Consider the following 21900-nt stretch of genomic DNA (forward strand, 5'->3'; position numbering starts at 1 on the left):
GAAAAGTTAGGGGCAAAATGATAATTTTTCCTAGGATGTAAATTGAGTCCAAATGAGTATGAAATATGAGAAATTGATGATTAAAGCTATTTATATAGATCCAGACAACTCACATTCAAGGTTAGATTGAGGAAAAGAAAAGGTTTTGAATTAGTAGATTACTTACGTGAAAAAGTGTCGTGGTAAGTGCGTGTAACTTAATTAAGCTTGTAATTATATTAAATTAAATGTTATGATTGTATGAAATGTGATTATCATTTATGTGATTTCCTTTGATGTCACAATATGAGAAATTAATACAAGCTTGAAAATGGTGAAAAAGGTTTATGTCCTGATTGAATATTGAATTCTGATGATCATATGTGCTTTCCCGAAATGAATGAGGTCCTGCATTTGTTGAGATAGGATTTAGCTTGGACGAGTAATCCTATTGACCTCATTATGGAAAGGATTTAGCCCGGACAGGTAATCCTGATATAATACCTCTCGAGTATATGTTACAATTAGGATTTAGCCTGGACTGGTAATCTTGTTATGCGATATGTGACTCGAGAGTGTGTTCCTCGATTAAGTGCCCTAATGGGTACTCTTGAAAAAGAATTGACCGGATATTGAATCGTTCACCTAGAGTGTACCACCTGAGTAACGGACACAAAACTTCTTAGCATGATAAGAGAATTATGGAATGAAATGAAGGAAAATAGTATGAAGAGCTCATCTATGTTTACTTGATTGATATGAATATTTTGTGACTAACATGTTTGATTGAATGCATGTGTTTAGGCAATTATGCCAAATATGTACCAGCCCGATTTTGGGGCTAGTTAGAACAGTGGTTTTGGGACCACAAATCCAACGTAGTAAATCTTGTTTTTATTATATTTTCATGGTCTACAGTTTCACGGAATGATTTCGTGAAAATTTTGTTCGAAAATTTTGACGTTTGGGCACTCAATTTAGTCAAAAGGACTAAATCGTAAAAAATTGCAAAAGTTGAGTTCTACATGTCAGAGGAGTTCAATTTATATAAGATTTAAAATTAGAGATCCTTAGATGGTAATTAGACCATTTTTCAAGTTAATGGACAAAAATGGGCTTGGAGAGATAAATTTTCAAAGAAAGACCAAAAGGGCATTTTAGTCATTTGGTAAATAAAAGAATAAAAAGCGAAAATCAAGTCAAATTTGTGTCCATCTTCTTTCTCCCTTAGCCGAAATTTTCAAGACACCGTAGCTAAGGTTTCTTCAACTTTCAAGCTTGATAGTAAGTGCATCCTAGCCCATTTTTAATGCTCTTTACGTTTTTGAAGTCGTATTCACCCGATCTTTCCATTTCTACCATTATTTTGAAGTAGGGTTCATGTTTAAAAATTTACCCATGTATGAAATGCATGTATTTTGATGTTTAATGGTAGAAAATGAAAGTTTGATGTGTAATAAACAACTTTTACTAGGTGATTTTTCATGAAAATACCTAAAAGGGACCTATTTGTAAAAGTTGTAAAATGTGTAGTAAAAATCTGATTTGATGAAAAATGTGGGCTGATATGAGCATGTGTGTGGGTTGGCTAGGCTTGGGTAACAAAGAAACTAAATACATTTCATTTTACGAGCCTAGGGACAAAAATGTAAATATGTTAAAGTTTAGGGGAAAAAATGTAATTTTGCCATAGTATGATTTTTCGACTGAATTGAGTAATGTGATAATTAAATAAGCTAAATTTTCTATTATAGATCAAGATAAATGAAGTTCGAACCTTGATCAAGGGAAAAACAAGGTTATTGACGATTAGATCCTTTCTACTATTTTTGTACTAAGGTAAGTTCGTATGTAAATAATGCATTATTATTTATGCTTTAAATGCTTTATTACTGTATGACTTGATGATTGACTCTTCAGAGGAATTCAATAATGTAACACCCCTAACCTACATCCGTCGCCGAATTAGGGTTACGAGGCATTACCGAACAAAAGAGCAATTCTATACATTCATATATTCACACAAGTCGAAACTCATTTATATAGAGCATATAGCTAATTTATATATCAAAACACACATTGATTTTCATATTGTATACATAATCAATAAAACAAATTTCAATGCATTACTCACAGCATATTATGCATTAAAATACATAGCATTTAATTATTTTCAACATGTCAAGCATACTTCTAATACCATCTTTTTATTTATGCGTATAACCACCAAATCCCATATCATTTCAATATGTAACATTATAGTTATTCATCAAATGTATGACAACATGTCTACTTCTTTTGCCGACTATCAATATGACATTTCCTTAACCAATATACATACACATTCTTAAAACTATATAAGCCATATTACACAACTTAAAAACCACTTACATATGCGGCATTAGTAATAGCCAATATGGACTTATATGCTTTGCACATTAATGCAAATTAAAATATCCATACGGCAATAGTCATACATTTTCATATACTTCATTTAAAACGATTCATCATTAAAGACTAAACATACCTATTTTTAATCATTAGATCATATGCATAAGACCATAATAAATTAAACCATTCTAAGTACAAACACCACAAAAAAGTACACTCATTTCTTATGCTAATTAATATGCCTAAAATTACATACTCATTAACCAACAAATAGTCAACATTTGGTCATTCAAAACAACTTCAATATGACTTTTAAAAATATTGTTCACTTATTGCCATTCATGACCGAACTTAAATAGCAAATTCATGGTAAACATGTTTTAAGCATACAACCATATTTTGGCTAGGTTTAGCCGTATAATCATGCATTAAACGATATTCCATGAAAACATATTTTCAATATAATCTAAAACATAACTGAATTGACACTATAATTGACATTATTTACAAACCACAACTCAAAAACATCCATTTTCCATTTAACAAGCTTACTTAAAGCTATTTATAATTTATTCATGTCATTAACCAAATATAGATATATATCCAAAACACAAATCTTATATACCATATAATAAGCATATCAAAATATATTCCTACCATGTTCGAACATAACCAAATATCCTTTAATGCCAATTCTCATAATAACACATTAATCAAACATAACAACCAAATTCACATATACTTTTATCAATGCATAAACCATAGTCGAATCAACCATATATACATCCAAAATCACCAACCATTTCCAAAGCATATAACACATATAAACTTGACTAAAATTTCATATACTCATATAACATATTAGCCATTTTCGCATGGCTTAATATATACATACTTCAAACTTAACCAAATATAATCTAGTCTATACATGCCATAATTTCAAGTTCAAACTTATAAAATACCAAAAATAGTTGATAGTGTGATGGACTTTGCTGACGATCCCCGAGCTCGTAACTAATCTCCAAAATCTATAAAATAGAGGCAAACATAAACACACACAGTAATCTATCTTAGTAAGTCATAAGCAAATAAATAACTCAATGGCATAATCAACTTACTTAAACCAAACCAAATTATACTATCATAATCAGATTATATCTCAAGCTTACAATTTCATGTATAACATATACTTTCACATATAAACCTATTCATGGCCGAATGCACACATATATATATTAACAAAGCATCTTTCAATCTCAAGGCCCAAATGTCATTATATAACCAAGTACGTTTACACTATATACATATACTCGTGAATCAAAATATAACAACACATACATATTCATAGCATATAGCCGAATATACTACACAAATGCACATATGTTTACATTAGCAACTTGTATAATTTGCATCACATATCAAATAGCCAACTCACCTTATTTTCAAATAAGTAATCAATTAACTCATACATGATTGTTTTAGCTCGTTTTACACATTCGATCACAACTTATCATTGCCCGTTGAACCATTCAGAATTGAATAGGATATGTAACACCCCAAACCCGTGACCGTCACCGGATTTGAACACGTGGTGTTACCGGGCTTACTTCCCTTATTTCTCTCTTTGTAAAATCTGATTGCTGTTCCAGGCAGGCTAGCTAACTGCGTCACTGTCGCCTTAAAAATCATATCTCGAGTTTCAAAACTCGGAAACTGATTCTGTAAATTTTCCCTGAATTTAGACTCATATATCTATCCATGGATTTATTTCTAGAATTTTTGGTCGGGCCAATTGGTACAGTTTATTAGTTAAAGTCACCCATGTTACAGGAGTCGACTACACTGACCTTCGCGCGTTACAACTTGAATATCTCTCTGTACAGGGCTTTAATACTGGTACCGTTTGTTTCTAATGAAACTAGACTCAAAATGGAATCTGCACATATAAGGCATGACTTCTAATTCTTTCTGGATAATTTATAGTAAATTTTCAAAGTCGCAACAGGGGACCCAGAAACCTTTCTGGCCCTGTCTCACGAGAACTTTAATATCTCTCAGTATACTGCTCATATGGTCGTTTCGTTCCGTCCATATTAAAATAGATTCATCAAGGTTCAATTTCATAATTTATTCACTATTTAATTCTACTTCTACTATTTTTAGTGATTTTTCAATCTCATCTCACTGCTGCTGTCCGCAACAGTTACTGCAGTAGACTATGCCAATTTCATGAATCTTTCCTTGGCCTTACTAATCATCCATCATACATGACACAAATTATGGCCACCTTATCAAAATAAAAGTTTCTAAGACTCGTGGCTATAGGTTCTAGCATCCCACTCGACGACCACATAGGCCATTTTTACATGGCTTAAAGTTTACAACCCACAATTCAACAAAATATAATAGCCTATACATGCCAAATGTTCTCCTACTTCAACTACGAAGACAATACCAAAAGGTTTCCAGCCGGTGTGATGACTTCAACGACGGTTCCGAGCACGCAACAATACGAGTCCAAGAGACCTAAAATGGGTGACAAGAAAACACCGGGTGAGTTTATAACTCAGTAAGTCATAAGCATTCATCAACCATCCATTAGTAAAATTTTCACAACATGAAACAGTAAACGAGGGTAGGTACTTCATCCCTATCGGAACTATACCATAATTCCTCGGACCTTTCGGTTCAATCTCATTCCAAGTCATACATCCACATTTCATATTCTATACAATAAGATAATTGAGGCATTTTTACACACCAACTCATTCACACCACAATCATACAATTGCAATCATCACATAGATTTAAAGCTTACCACGCTCAACCCCGAGCAAGAACGTATTGCCTATTCGTCATGAGCTCAAGGTACTTACCCGATCCACTGTCCATACTCAACTCAATGGAGACACACCCTCCATATAATTGTTCGATCGGAGATATATATATATATATAGAGTACGCACACACAGTGCTTAATACTCGATTTCGCACACTTAGTGCCATGCGATTTAAGCCCGCACACACAGTGCCATACCCTTCGAGCTCGCACACTTAGTGCCATATATTTCCAGCATGCACACTCAGTGCCATATTTTTCCAGCATGCACACTTAGTGCCATATATTTCCAGCATGCACACTCAGTGTCATATTTTTCCAGCATGCACACTTAGTGCCAATCTCGTCACCGTACACTCGTATTGCCCGCACACTTAGTGCCGAAAGCAACTTTCTACACATTTCACTATTTCTTTTACATTCAACAAATGTCATCATTCCATACACATACATTTTCATTTGAAAATATATATATCATCCCATTAAACACAATTGCATAAATTTTACAATCATTTAAGCAATATCAAATACGTGCTTAATGACTTACCTTGTTTGGGGTAGAACGGTTCCAAATCGGCTACTCGTTTGCTTTCTCCTTTCCTTTGTCCAATTTAGTTCCCCTTGGCTCTTGAGCTAAATCAAACAATTTACCTCTCCATCAAACACAAACATACGGCATTCACATGCATTATTATGATTATTGCCGAATACTTAACACAACTAAGCTGAAAATTTACTCAATCTCATCTTAATTTATTGCTACTTATTTATCAAAATTTCCAATACAAGGTATTTAACACCTATGCCCATTTATACCCCATATGGCCGAATGCTTCATTTGTTACCCAATTAACCATTCAACAATTTTCAACCTCATTACCACCCTTTTTATGTCTAATTGTTTAAATACCCTCAAGCTCATTCACAAGTACTATTATACATCTCATTAAGCATTAATCATTTTGCAACATAAATTCTATAGCATGGCCGAATACTCATGCACACACACACGTAACAACAAGAACTCAATGGCACAAAATTTCCTTTTGTTAAACATTCGAACTCACTCATCTCCATGCTTTCATCACAACAACATCAAAACACTCACCAAGGGAGACAACATTCATGGCCGAAATTTAACTCACCTAACAACCTAGTTTCGATTCAAGATTCAAGGAAAATTTTGAACCAATCCTCCAAATCATGCATGCATTTTCAAGAGTGGCATAAAACATACCTTCTTGTATCAAAACACCTTAGTCTAGTAAGCTCCATGGCTGATTTTCTCAAGCTTTTCCCCCTTTCTTCTTAGTATATTCGCCAAGCAAGAAAAAGATGAGAGGATGGACACTTTTTTTTCTCTTTTGTTTTCATCATAACCCTTTTTTTTTTCAATTTCATTTCTTTATTCTTTCAAGCATAATCCATTAACTAAACATGTTTGAAACATGTTTTCCCTTGCCCATCACTCTTGACATGGCCGGCCACTAACCTTAGGAATGGGCTATTTGACATGCAAGTCCATTTATTTTACTTCATCCTTTTATTAATCTCTTAAAATTAGCCATATATATTTAAATCCTTTCACATGAGTCCTTTTTCTTTCAATTCACAATCAAATTAACTAAATCAAAGAATTCAAAATTCACACATGCATTTTCACATATTCTAGACAATAAATATTATGTTCGAACATGTCGGTGACTCGGTTTAGCGGTCCCGAAACCACTTCCCGACTATGGTCAATTTTGGGATGTCACAGGATACTCGGATAATGACATATATCATACAATGCCAACGTCCTAGATGTGGTCTTACATGCTATCTCATATCGATGCCACTGTCCCAAACAGGGTCTTACACAAATCAAATATGATGCCAATGTCCTAGACATGGTCTTACACGTAACCACATATATCGATGCCAACGTCCCAGACGTGGTCTTACACGAGAACACATATTAGAAATCCTATGTCATTACATATGTATCCGAACTATTCCTAAGGTACTCAGTCGAATCGAACTCATAAACATAGTTCCAAAGTATATACACATTCGACTATCATATATACAAGCTCATAAAATTTAAATCAACATTTTACAATCACATATATTCAAAATTTATAGCATTTATTTGCTTATAAACTTACCTCGGACAACGGTAATCTGAATGGGACGGCTAATCGACAACTTTGGTTTTCCCCCGATCCAAATCCGATTTCTTTGGTTCTTGATCTAAACATATTCAAATTAAACTCATTCAAACATATTTTCACAAATTTTAGTCCAAAAACACATAAATGGGCAAATTACCATTTTACCCCTGAAATTTCACACTTTTTACAATTTAGTCCAAATTGCACAAAACACAAAACATGCAAAATTTGCACACAGCATGCTTAGGCCAAATGTCCCTTGTGTTCATACAAGTCCATACATTTCATTTATTTCACATTTTAGTCCCTTAATTTATTATTTTTGCAATTTAGTTCTAATTACTCAAAATCATAAAAAATTCCAATACAAAACATGTTAATCCAAAACATATATTTCATATTTCTTCAAGTAACATCACAAAGCTCAGATATTCATCAATGGAATAACTCAAAATATTCATCAAAATGAAAAATTCAAGCATGGGCTTTGTATATTACACTGCAACGATCTCAAAAACGTAAAAATTATCAAAAACCGAGCTAGTTACGTACCTTGATTGAGCTTAACAAAGGGCCAAACATCAAACTCTTTATTTTTCTTTCTTATTTTGATGTTTTGGTCAACATAAAAAGATGAACACAATAACTTTAATTTTTATGCTTTATGTTATTATATCTTATTAAGTATTTTACATAAATAACCTTTATTATAAAATATAAAACCATTATAAATCATGGTCATTACCGTTTACTCATTTAATTATGGCCTAATAGCATTATAAGTGCTTCATATTATAAAGACAACAAAAATTAGGCACTTTCACATTTAACCTTCAAATTTTCATTTTACGCTATTAAGCCCTTTTAATTAAATCGACACTCAAATGGCAAAATTAAAACACGAAAATTTTACAGATATAAATTTATCACATAATAAACACAGAAAATAATTTTAAAATATTTTTCTAACTCAAATTCGTGGTCTCAAAACCACCATTCCAAATAGGTTCTAAATCGGGTTGTTCAATAACCCATATCCGTCGCCGGACTAGGTTTAAAGGCATTACCGGACAAATCTAAACATTTAGCATTCATTACACAATCATCATAACACCATAGATCATACATCAATATCAAGTCCCTTATATTAGGTCAACGTGTAACACCCCGTACCCGAGTCCGTTACCGGAGTCGAATACAAGGTGCACACAAACTTGACTTAATCATTTTCACAGTCCATTTAAAATTTTCCAGACAAGCTGGTTACTGCGTCACTGTCGCCTTAAAAATCATATCTTGAGTTTCAAAGCTCGAAAATCAGTTTCGTAATTTTTCCCTCAAATTAGGCTCATATGTCCATCCACAAATTTTTTTCTAGAATTTTTGGTCGGGCCAATTAGTACAGTTTATTAGTTAAAGTCTCCCCTGTTACAGGGATCGACTACACTGACCTTCGCGCATTACGACTTGGATATCTCCCTGTACAGGGCTTCAATACTGATGTCGTTTGTTTCTATAGAAACTAGACTCAAAGATGAATCTATACATATATAGTATGACTCCTAATTATCTCTGGTTAATTTACAATGAATTTCCAAAGTCGGAATAGGGGATCCAGAAACCGTTCCGGCCCTGTTTCACGAGAACTTTAATATCTCTTAACATATAACTCATATGACCGTTTCGTTTCTTCCATATGAAAGTAGATTCATCAAGGTTCATTTAAATAATTTATTCACTATTTAATTCCATTCCTACTATTTTTAGTGATTTTTCACATCCATGTCACTGCTGCTGTCAGCATCTGTTTTCAAGGTAACCTTTACCTACTTCATAATTTCTTTGATTCAACTAGCCCTTTTAGCATACATGGCACAAGGAATGATCATGATTAACCATTCCAATGGCTAATCGTTTCCAAACATTTCCATACCTCTTAATGAACAACATACAAAATGATTATGATACCATGCCAAAGTGTATATAAGCCATTTTCGCATGGCTATCCAAATTTATACAAAATCAAAGGGGTCTATGACCAACAAACGAAAGAGTAGTCGTATACATGCCATTTCAAAGTTCAACCAAAATTTGTACCAAAAAGGCGGCTTTGATAGTGTGGATGACTTCGACTTCGATGATCCCGAATTCGAAAGCTAACGAGCAAAATCTATAAAACAGAGAGCCAAAGCAACGGGGTAAGCATTTTAACGCTTAGTAAGTCTCAAGAAATGAAATCAGCTTTGACTAAAGTATTACATTCACATAGCTAAATGTATCACTTTAGTAATACACATTCTCATAATCATACTTACTTCACACTTCATCAACATATACACACACAAGGTATCAACCTATCTAAGAGCCGAAAGTTCGTTAGTCGATCGAACAAACACTATTTCAAACAAATCGACTTTTCCGATGCACATGTAAACATACCTTATCGTATGGGTTTTTCGAGCGTATTAATTGAATTTATTACAGCACCAAAACGCTCACCTTCAATCGAGCTTCTTCGGAATTTAGCCGGATATAACCACAAGCACAATTGCCTTCGGGTCTTAACCCGGATTTGGTAACTTGCACAAATGCCTTCGAGTCTTAGCCCGGATATAACAACTCGCACGAATGCCTTCGGGTCTTAGCCCGGATATAATCACTAGCATAAATGCCTTCGGGACTTAGCCCGGATATAATCACTAGCATAAATGCCTTCGGGACTTAGCTCGGGTATCATTCAAATACTCATGTACACATATATCAATAATCACGACACATCCATATTTCATTCTCGTTACTAAGGCTCAAACACAAAACATTTATCAAACCTTTCCAATTTAAACCGATAGCCACACACAAAAGCATGATTTCAATTGACTTTATAACTTAGTTCCTACGCACATTCGGCTGTCCGCCGTAATATGACAAATCATTTCAATATAATTCAAGTAGGGTCATTACTCGAAGACTTACCTCGGACGTGGCCGAACGATTTCGACGGCTATTCGATCACTTTTTCCTTCCCCTTATCCAACGGTGGTCCTCTAAGCTCTTGAGCTAATTCACACAAATTTAACTTATTAAAACCTCATTATGCTAGCTTATGGCGAATATGACAAGGAGTTTAAATGGTCATATGGCCACCCTTTAGCTCGAATACACAATGGTCATGCACATTTTAATTACATCAAGCAATTCAATACAATTCATTCAAACATCAAAGAGAAGCTCAAGGTTCTTAGCCCATATATCCATTAGACATTAGAGTCACATGTGTACAAAATCACGAATCAATTCAACATACTAGCTAATATTTCCCCTTAGCGAATTTCTAAGTCAAGCTAAAGCCATCAATAGGCCACCTAAGGCCGAATATACACATCAACATATGTATTCGTTCATGTGGCGAACATACACATCTATGTTGAGGCCGATTTCAACACTTGATACATTCTACAAGTATGGTCGCTTGTATCGACTAAACACCATTTTGTTTCAAGTTCAAAACTAGGCTAATACGCACATATACACTAGTAAATCAAACACTAACATTTGTACTTCACCTTACTAGCACTTCTCATTCAAATAACATGAACAACGACCATAGTTTTCTTTTATTTCCTACCATGGCCGAATGCCATACAACACCATACCATGCATCATTACAAGCTTTACTTTTAGCATGCAAATGACATCCACAAATCCACCTTAGCGAACATTATCTCCATGACATAGTGAAGATTTGAACCATGGGCTAGTTAGAACTCAAGCTAACTACTAAAACATGCTTGAATCTCATGGCACAACATCAAACTTACCTTAACTTAGATGCAAATATGGCCGAATATCTTCAACTTTTCTCCTTTCAAACCGGCCAAGAAGAACCAAAGGATGAAGCTTTTCTTTTCTCTTTGTATTTTCTTCCTAGTTTTGGCTCAAAGAAAGGATGAACAATTTTTTTTTCTTTCTTTTCCTTCAACTCACAGCAATGGGGGGGATCACACACCTTCTCTCTTTCTTTTTTTTCATTTCTTTATTCCTCACCTTAGTTTAATTTTTTCTCCCATATTGCACCAACAAAACATGTCTATGACATGTTTTGCCCATCCTCCCTTGTCATGGCCGGCTATCACCTATAAAAAGAGGGGTATTTGACATGCAAGACCATTGTTTTGCATGCATGCTTTAATTAGTCATCACACATTTCCCTATCCTACTTTCAAAGTTTACTACTAGGTCCTTTTTAGTGAAATTCACATTTATAACCCTAAATCAAATCATCAAAAATGTCACACACGAATTAACACATATCATAGGCATCAAAATGAATATTAAATTATTTTTGTGCCTCGATTTTATGGTCCCGAAACCACATTCCGACTAGGGTCGTTTTAAGGCTGTCACACAATGAGACCTAAACCATGCTTTAAAAAGGGGTCAGGACTGAACCGAGCACATACAATTTTTCTCAGAAACTTAACAAAATTTTCAAAGTTTCACAGGCCACATGCCTGTGTGAACAGGCTGTGAGCCTCACATGGCTTTAGACACGCCCGTGTGTCTAAACCATGGCAAAACAGGGCATACATACTGACTTAACCAGATGGCCACAAGACACGCCCGTGTGCCTTGGCCGTGGTCAAAACTAACTTAGGTCACACGGCCAACCACACGCCCGTGTGTCTAGCCCATGTTCCCTTTGAAATGGCCACACACGCCTATGTACTAAGGCTTTGTGCCTCGCACGGCCACCAGACACGCCCATGTGTCTAGGTCATGCTCCAGACTGACTTGAATAGCTAAATCATAATAGGCACATGGTCGAGACACACACCCGTGTGCTCAACCATGTGGGGTGAAATTAGGCTTGGTTTAAGCCACATTTTCCACCTATCTCAATCACACCACAACCACAACTTTTTTGCATCATTTATAGGCAACCAAATCAACAATTTCATACATATTGCATAACATCCAAATACCATCCAATTCACTACTCAATTCCACAACCTAAATATACCAAAATGACACTAGCCTATACATGTCATATACTATATATACAACTCTCAAAATGGTACCAAAATAGATGTTCAATAGTATGAATGAGTCGTTGACGATCCCTGGATCTGGCTAGCTTTATAACACTGTAAAATAGAGAACATTTCACAAAGTAAGCTTTGAAGCTTAGTAAGTTAGTACTAAATATAATAAAAAATTTATATAATACAAAACATCATCCAATAAACACTTAGTAGTTCTCAAATCATCCATCAATTCTATTCCATCACAATTAACATGTTCATACTAATTCATCAAGCAATGTTCACACAGTATCTTTTACCACATAGGTTTTGTACATACCTGAACTTCCCCGTATTTATTCACTTTCATTCTCACCTTCTGTTCAAATATATATTTTCTTTCCGAAGTCTTTCCATGCTTTAAGAATTTGCACACTTAGTGCTTTAATGGTTAGCCGAAGCTAGAACAATCCCACACACTTAGTTGCATCTCAAATAACCGAAGCTATCTTGGTATCGCACACTTAGTGCCTCATATAGCCGAAGCTATTCCATTTTGCACACTTAGTGTCGAACATAGTCGATTTATCATCTTACTCAAACCACAGTTAAATATATATACAATTTATGCATAAGCATTAAAACATACTTGTAACATCATTTATCACGTACGAACTTACCTCGTACTCGGGATTGACGATTCGAATTTTTTAGTCGATAATCCTTGATTTTCCTCGATCTAAATCTGAATTCCTTTTTTCTTGATCTATATGTATTCAAAATTAATCCTTTTATTCAAAAAATCATTCAATTCAACCCATATACACAAATTTAGGACATTTTACAAATTAGTCCTCACATTTTCACATTTTGACAATTTAGTCCCTAATTCACAAAACCACAAAATACACAAAATCTCCTTTTACACATGTTAGGCCGAATGTTCATAGAGTTCATATAAGCCCACATATTTCATTTATTTCTCTTTTTAGTCACTCAATTTACAAATTTCACAATTTTGCCCATTTTACTCAAATTCATCAAAAAGTCAAAGACAAAACATGTTAACCCAATACATATCTTTCATTTACTAACATCAAACTTCATAAAACTCATAATTTCATCAATGGCTCAACTCAAAATCATCAACAATTTTAGAAATTCAAACATGGGCTAGCTAGAACACTTAACAACGATCACAAAAACGTAAAAATAATCAAAAACCAAACAAAACTCATACCTTAATTGATGCTTGAACTAGCCAAACCCTAACTATCTCTTTTTCGTTGTATTTTTGGGAATATGAGATGATAATGGCTTTATTTCATGTTTTGTTTTAATTTAATTAACATTAATAAGCCATTTACATTTTTAACCTTTTTATTTTCATTATAATTCCACTATCTCATGTCCATCTCTGTCATTTAATCATAACAATGGTCTATTTGCATCGTAAGGACCTCTTGTTTTAAGAGACATAGCAATTAAGCACTTTAACAAATAGAACACATCTTTTACATTTTACGCGATTAAGTCATTTTTCAAAATTTTATACAAAACTTTCACACATGCTTAACCACATACTGAAAACATAGAAAATAATATTTAAATATTTTTTAACTCGAATTTATGGTCCCAAAACTACTATTCTAATTAGGGTCTAAACCGGGCTGTTATGGATAAAATTGACAAGTGAGAAATATCCTGATTGAACCTTAGGAATAGTTAGGATACGAATTTCATGACATTAGGGTTATTAAAGTTTACGTGTAAGACCATATCTGGGATATGGCATCGGTATGAGATTTCGTGTAAGGCCACAGATGGGCTATTGGCATCGATATGAGATCTCATGTAAGACCATATCTGGGATATGGCATTGGTATATTACTATGTGTGTGAGATATCCCGAGTATCCTTTAGTATTCCAAGTTACAAGTTGGTATATGCTTGATGAGTTTGATATGTGATGAATCCCTCGGTAAGGTTATGTTTGTGCAAGTATGGTGTTAAATTTTTATATAATATCCATGTCATGATTGAATTGTGAAATTTACAATGACATTTATGATAATTTACCTCATGTTAAAATTAAATATATATGTTATAATGTGTTTATGATGCCTATTATTTGCATAGGAACTTACTAAGCTTTTTAAAGCTTACTGCCCTTTTTTTTCCCTTATTTTATAGTGTCACCAAACCAGCTCGGGGATCGAATCAGAAGTCTATTCACACTATCAAATTATCATTTTGCGTACTTATGATTCCATTATTTTGAGTTATGGCATGTATAGGGACTTGGTTTTTTTTTGTGATATGTGTCATTATTAATTTGGCCAAATGTGTTAGCTTGTAATGGTAATTGATTCATTTTGTAAATGGCCATTTGGTATTGGCTAATATTGGTTAAGTATATATACATATGATGATGCCTTTCATGGATGTTGTTTTTGCATGATTTGTGATGATAAGTATGAGATATTGTATGTGATAGAAAATAACATGTAATAGATGTGTGGATGTCTTTGTTGTGGCTAAATTGGTTGTGTGTGTACATGCTTGGATTAGTGAGGTTTGATGTTGTTTAGGTTGGTGTAAGTAAGGGTGGCAACAAGTGTCCATACGGGTAGTGTAATATCCTGAATTAGGGCTTCATCGGAATAGTGGTTTTGTGACCACAAATCTGAGATAGAAATAATTATTTTACAATGTTTTTGATGTTTATGATATGATTTCATGATTGTGTGAAAATTTCGTGATGAAATTCTATGCCTAAAGTGCTTAAATTGAAAGTAGGGACTAAATCGAATAAGTTGCAAAACTTGCATTCTAGAAGTTTTTAGTATGAAATTGTTTTGGAATATTAATGAGGAGGTCTTAAATAACAATTTGACCAATTTTAAGTTCATGGAAAAAATTAGGACATGGAAGGAATTTTTTGAAAGTTTAGTAGTAAGGGTATTTTGGTCATTTAGTTATTAAAATGAATTAAAAACAAAATTAAAAGCCAATTTTTGTCCATGTTCTTCATTAGGCCGAAATTTCAAGGGTTCTCCATAGCTAGGGTTTGTTTCAAGCTTCCAAGCTCCATAGTAAGTGATTCCCAGCCCCGTTTTTAATGTTCTTTACGTTTTTGGAATCCCGGAAGCTCGATTAAGCTTACGCTAGCAATAATTCAACCTAAGGTTTATATTTGAAAAAATACCCATAGGTGAAATTTGTGTATTTTGATGTTTTATGATAGAATATGGGGTTTTAAATTATGTTAGACAACTTGTGCTACTCGGTTTTTAGTGAAAACGAGTAAAAGGGCTTAATCGGCAAAAATACCTAATAATCACAAGTATATGTTAGAGAGAGAATTTGATGTTGCCATAGAAGGGAAAAGTGATCAGCATGTTATAAAACATAAGTATAAGGAATAAAGTTTAATTCCCGAGCCTAGGGGCAAAAGTGTAATTATGCAAAAGTTTAGGGGCAAAAGTGTAATTTTTTTAAAGTTCGTATTAAATGTTGTTTTGATGAATGTATGTATTAAATAAGATTAATTTGGTATTATAGATCAAGAAAAACGAGATTCAAGTCGTGATCGAGGAAAAGAAAAGATTGTGGACTAAATTGTAAAATATTTATATTTTGGTACCAAGGTAAGTTCATGTGTAAATAATGTAGCATAATTGTTATTTTTAAGTTATTAATGTTAATTATATGATATGCTGATTTTAATCGTGAAATATTATGCTTTGTGGTTAATGTTGAGTAATATGCAAATTATGTTTACTACTTGATAAATACGAATTGCTACCGAGTATCGGTTCCGATATTCCATGGAAAACGGCAATGTGAGATCGAGGAAAAAAGCCCGTTTGAACCTTAGGAATAGATTAGGATACAAGTGACATGTCACTAGGATGGTCGAGCATCCGAACTCGTTGAGTTGAGTCCGAGTTCACTTATGGATGCAAATGTCCGAACTCGTTGAGTTGAGTCCGAGTTCGTGAGATGTAACTAGGCATCCGAACTCGTTGAGTTGAGTCCGAGTTCATTTATGGATGCGAACGCCCGAGCTCGTTGAGTTGAGTCCGAGTTCACTTAGGGGCGGGTTACATGATTTCTTGATTACATATGTGGCACTTATGTGCAAATTATCCATGTATCCGAGTTATATTCCGATGTGTTCAACGGGTGAAATTTCTAGTTTAATGGAAGAGCACTTAGGATATAAGTGACATTTTGGGTAAGTTTTGTGAAATAGGCACTTTGGATAGGTATGTTCTTAACCCTCGGGTTGAAAATAGATACAACAACGATAAGGTGGTAAGATGATGAATGATGTTTAAAGATGTGATATATGTTTTGGTGGTACCATGCTAAAGTTGTTTGGTATATTTGTATTGTTATGTTACTTGTTATTTACATATGAACTTACTAAGCATTTATGCTTACTCCTTCCTTTTCATTCACTGTAGTTTTGAACAAGCTGGCTCAGGGAATCGGACACGGTCGAAAGTTCGATCACACTATCCAAAGGACTTTTATCTTGGTAAATGGCTTGTACAACTACTTAAGTATGGCATGTATAGCAATATACCTATTTTGTGTAAATAATTTTATGATATGGCCATGTTTGGTTGAGAAAAGTTTGATATTGATAAGTCATGGTGATGGCTAATTTAGATCATGTTTGATATCATGGAAGTTTAACAGTTATCTAGTTCATAAAAATTCATGGAAAGATGAAACTTGCCTTAAAAGAATATTGTCTTGCAGAATGACATGAATTTGAAAAATCACTAAAAATAGTATAAATAGAACTAAATGATTAGTAAATTGAAGCTTAGTGAGTCTATTTTCATATGGATTGAACAAAACAGAATATAAATTATATTTTATGAGATATTTAAACTTTTGCAAAACAGGGCGAGTGATTTCTAGATCCCTGTTCTAACTTTAAAAATTCATAATAAATTTTACTAAAATAATTAGAAGTTGTTATTTATATGTACAGATTCCTTATTGAGTATAGTTTTAATAGAAACAAACCTCATAGTCATTGAAAGTTTTTATAGAGATATATCTTATTCGTAATACACAAGTGGTCGAGCAGTCAAACCCTGAAACAGGGATACTTTAATTAATAAACTGTACTAATTGGCACAATAAAAATTCTAGAAAAAATTAGTAAATAGATATATGAGTCTAGATTCAGGGAAAATTTATGGATCTTGATTTCGAGTTTTGTAACTCGAGATATGATTTTCTTGTAACTGTGGCGCGTAGCTAGAAAGTCGTGAATGTAGAAACAAATGATTTGAAGTTCTTAAATTGATAAATTATGTTCGGTAACCCCTCAAGCTCGACTCCGTTGATGGTCTCGGGCATGGAGGCGTTACAGGTAGACACACGGGCGTATGTCTAGGTCGTATGTGACACACGGCTTGCCTTATGGGTGTGTGATCCGGCTGTGTGTCCCTTGTATTGTAAATTTTAGCTTCAAATTGGCCACATGGGTAGAGACACGACCGTGTGAAGGACACGGCCTAGGGACATGGGCGTGCACCTAGGGCGTGTGAAGTCTACACCTATTTTAGGAAAAAGCATGAAAATTAAATCACCCACGCAGCCTAGCACACCGGCGTGTGCCTTGGCCATGTGACCCTAATTTGTTGATAACATCATAAACAAAGAGTTACAGGGGTTAGGAACACGGCGTGTGTGACCACACGGCCTACCCACACGGGCATGTTCCAAGCCACACAGGCATGTGACCCCTATTTTTATGAAAAATTTACTAAATTTGGGAAAGTTTCCAAAGTTCTCGATTTAATCCCAAACCACTCCCAATGTATGTTTTGAGCTTCGTAGGCTCATTTAAGGGATGATAAGAATGTTTATGAAAATTTTTAAATTTGAGTGGAAATTTATGTCACGATTTTGAATGTTTGATTGAGTTTAAGTCCGGTAATGCCTCGTACCTTGTTCTGGCATCGGATACAGGTAAGGGGTGTTACAAAATGGGTGAAAAACATGACATTGTATGCTTAGATTTAATAAACAGGATTGTTAATTTTAGTTTCTATTATACGAACTTACTAAGCATGTAATGCTTACTCCGTTTTATTTTCCCCTATTTTATGTGCTCAGAAGCTCGCGAAGGTTAGAGGTCATTGAAGCATCATCACACTATCCGTCAGCTTATTTTGGGTATACATAGTACGATCATTTTGGTATAATGGCATGTATAGGCTAACTTGGCCATAGATGGCTTAAGTATGGGGTTTGTAATCTAGCCATTGGAATGGCTAGTAATGGTTGTTTTTGTAACAGCCCGATTTTGGGTCTAGTCAAAACAGTGGTTTCGAGACCACAAATTTGACGTAGAAAAATTTGTTTTTATTATATTTTTATGGTCTACAATTTTATGGAATGATTTCGTGAAAATTTTGTTCGAAAATTTTGACGTTTGGGCATTCAATTTAGTCAAAATGACTAAATTGTAAAAGTGCAAAACTTGAGTTCTATAAGCTATAGGTGTCTAATTGTTATGAAATTTTAAATTGGAGGTCCTTAAATGGTAATTAGACCATTGGGTAAGTTTTTGGAAAAAAATGGACATGGTTAGGTATGTTTCTAAAGTTTTTCATTAAGGGCATTTTAGTAATTTGGTAATTAAATGAATTAAAAAGACAAATTAAAAGGTTTATCTACTAATACAAGTTATCTTTTCCTATTACGATCTGACCACATAATACCGCTTATTACTATTTAAACATTAGATAACCACGAGCCAATATTTGATTCTATTTTTTCTTTGCGTGCCAAAACCATTGAGGAAAATAAACAAAGGGTATTAATGTAATTAATGGATATTATTATTAAACCAATTAGTTCAAAAAATACAAGTGTACATAGACAAAATACTACACTTAGGGCACCGAATCCAATAGTTAGATATATGAGATTGTCACCTAATGGGTAAGCATTAGAATGACAAGTAACTTGAATGTTAAGTAAACTAGTTAGATGATTAAGATTGATAGTCCCTTTGGCATGTATGTGTTCATTAGCTTTCGATGTGTTCTATTGTTTATTTTGGATTTTTGAACTTGAGTTTTAGTCTTGTGTGTCAAGTTTTTGATAATATATTGTTAGGGGTAAAAACTGATGAGTTTTAAGGTTGTTTTTTCGGTACATGCATAGTTGAATAAGTACTTGGAGTTAGTTGTATTGCAACAAGTAAGGCAATATGTCTACTGCTACAATACCATAGACTTGTATTAGTACAAGTCCTCACTTGTACCGATGCAACTATGGCAGACAAGGGTCCCTTCCATGTTTTGAGTTGTTTTGACTCCTGGAGACCGGTATTCAATCTCGATCACCTCCGAATACCTAATATTTGAATTAAAATGTTTCCAACATGATTATAACATCCTAAAATTAAAATTGATTATTATTGAATGATATTATAAAGATGTTTAAACTCGATTACTGAGTGAATACAACGTATGATCAGAATTTGAATTTCTCTGACAATGAATATGACATCTCGCATTCGGACCTGTTGCCCGAGTCGAGTGTGGTGTGCCACAATTACATTGAAAACAAAAAAAAAACCATTTTTGAAACACCTTTTACCTGTACCCGAGACCGGGATAAGGTACGAGGCATTACCGTACATAAACAGGGCATCTTCGGAAAATATAGGTAATAAAATTTCATTCCAAATTAAAATCGATCAAAAAAGATCATATTATCCTTATTATAGACTTACAAGGTCCAAAACATACATTAAAAGCAATCAGAAACTAAACCGAGAACTTACAAAAATTTTAAGAAAAGTTTCTAGGTTTAAGCCTCACACGCCCGTGTGGAGGTATACACACGCCCGTGTGGAAGTATACACACGCCCGTGTGCTTTGGGACACGCCTGTGTCCCATACCTGTGTGGAATTTCTAGAATTTATATTTCACTTCGAACCTATAGGGGTTTTCGCACGGCCGAGCACACGCCCGTGTCCAAAAACCTAGACATTCTGTTTATGATGTCATCGCTTATTTAGGGCAAACGACCAAGGCACACGGCTGTGTGCTAGGCCATGTCCTCCACATGGTTTGAGACACATGGCCATGTCTCTACCCATGTGTTTACTACCATGCATACTGACTTAGGAATTTTAGGTGCAGGGGACACACGGCCATTCAACATGCCCATGACACATGGTCTAGACACATGCTCATGTGTCTATTCATGTGGATAATTTAAAGGCTATTTTCCAAGCCAATAGTCATCCACAATCACCCATACATTCAAACATACTTTATAACATGCAGTATGACATATTTAGGCACTCAAATATTCCCCACTATGGCACTCTCACATCTTCATAATGTCATTCTATTTCACGTTCATTTGTTGTACCATTTAAAGGCATTCCACACAAATTTCATGCATTATTAATCTTCTTACCATTACTTCAAATTTAGCATTCATGCATGTAGTCATTTAAGCTATTAGGTCACCCCTTATCCTTTAGCACCGGATTCGTACTTTTCCATACATTCATCGATCAATAACCTATCACATCATTATCATGCACTCACCAAGCAATAACATATCTTACCATCAAAACATTAGCGCATGCATGCATGGGTAATTAGATTACAACCCAATGATCAAATATGAGCCATATCACATGGCCAATACAAAATGAATCATCATTATCATAGGCATTCACAGTTTGGCCAAATAGCATGACACATATCACAAAATGACCAAGTTCCCTATACATGCCATACTCAAAATAATAATTTCACTATACCCAATAGTCTTTTGATAGTGTGATCGAATACTTCGACAGCTTCCGATCTTTAGCTAGCTTGGTGGAACTACAAAGGGTGGAAAGAGAGGGGAGTAAGCATTAAAGCTTAGTAAGTCCACATACAAATAATATAAAATGGTTGTAAGGAATTAACATGCAAAAACATAGCAACATATACATAAAGACTATTCATCATTCAAACCTTTTTACTTACTCATCATACGCACATATATACTTGCTCATCATAAATCGATCTTTATTAAGGCGTTACTCATAGGTTTAGCATACATACCTGTACTCATTGTAAAGTATCCATAACCATACCTCTTTCATATTTCCTCCTCAGGACTCGCATTACATTTATTACATTACTCGTTGAACACTCAGAATACTATTGGATACGCGAAAACCTTGCACATAAGTGCCACATTTACAAATGTAGCCGAGGCTACCACATAACATGTAACACATCTATAATGAACTCGGACCTATCAACGAGCTCAGATGTTACATGAATAGCATCCATTATGAACTAAGACCTCTCAACGAGCTCGGATGCTTGCATCCACAATAAACTCGGACCTCTCAATGAGCTTGGACTTCTTAATTCCTAGTGACATGTCACTTGTATCCTAAACTATTCTTAAGGTTCAAACAGGATTTTTCCTCACTTGCATATAGTATCTCCA

This window comes from Gossypium arboreum, chromosome 10 (genome assembly GCF_025698485.1).
Source record: "Gossypium arboreum isolate Shixiya-1 chromosome 10, ASM2569848v2, whole genome shotgun sequence".
In the NCBI taxonomy this organism is placed as follows: domain Eukaryota; kingdom Viridiplantae; phylum Streptophyta; class Magnoliopsida; order Malvales; family Malvaceae; genus Gossypium; species Gossypium arboreum.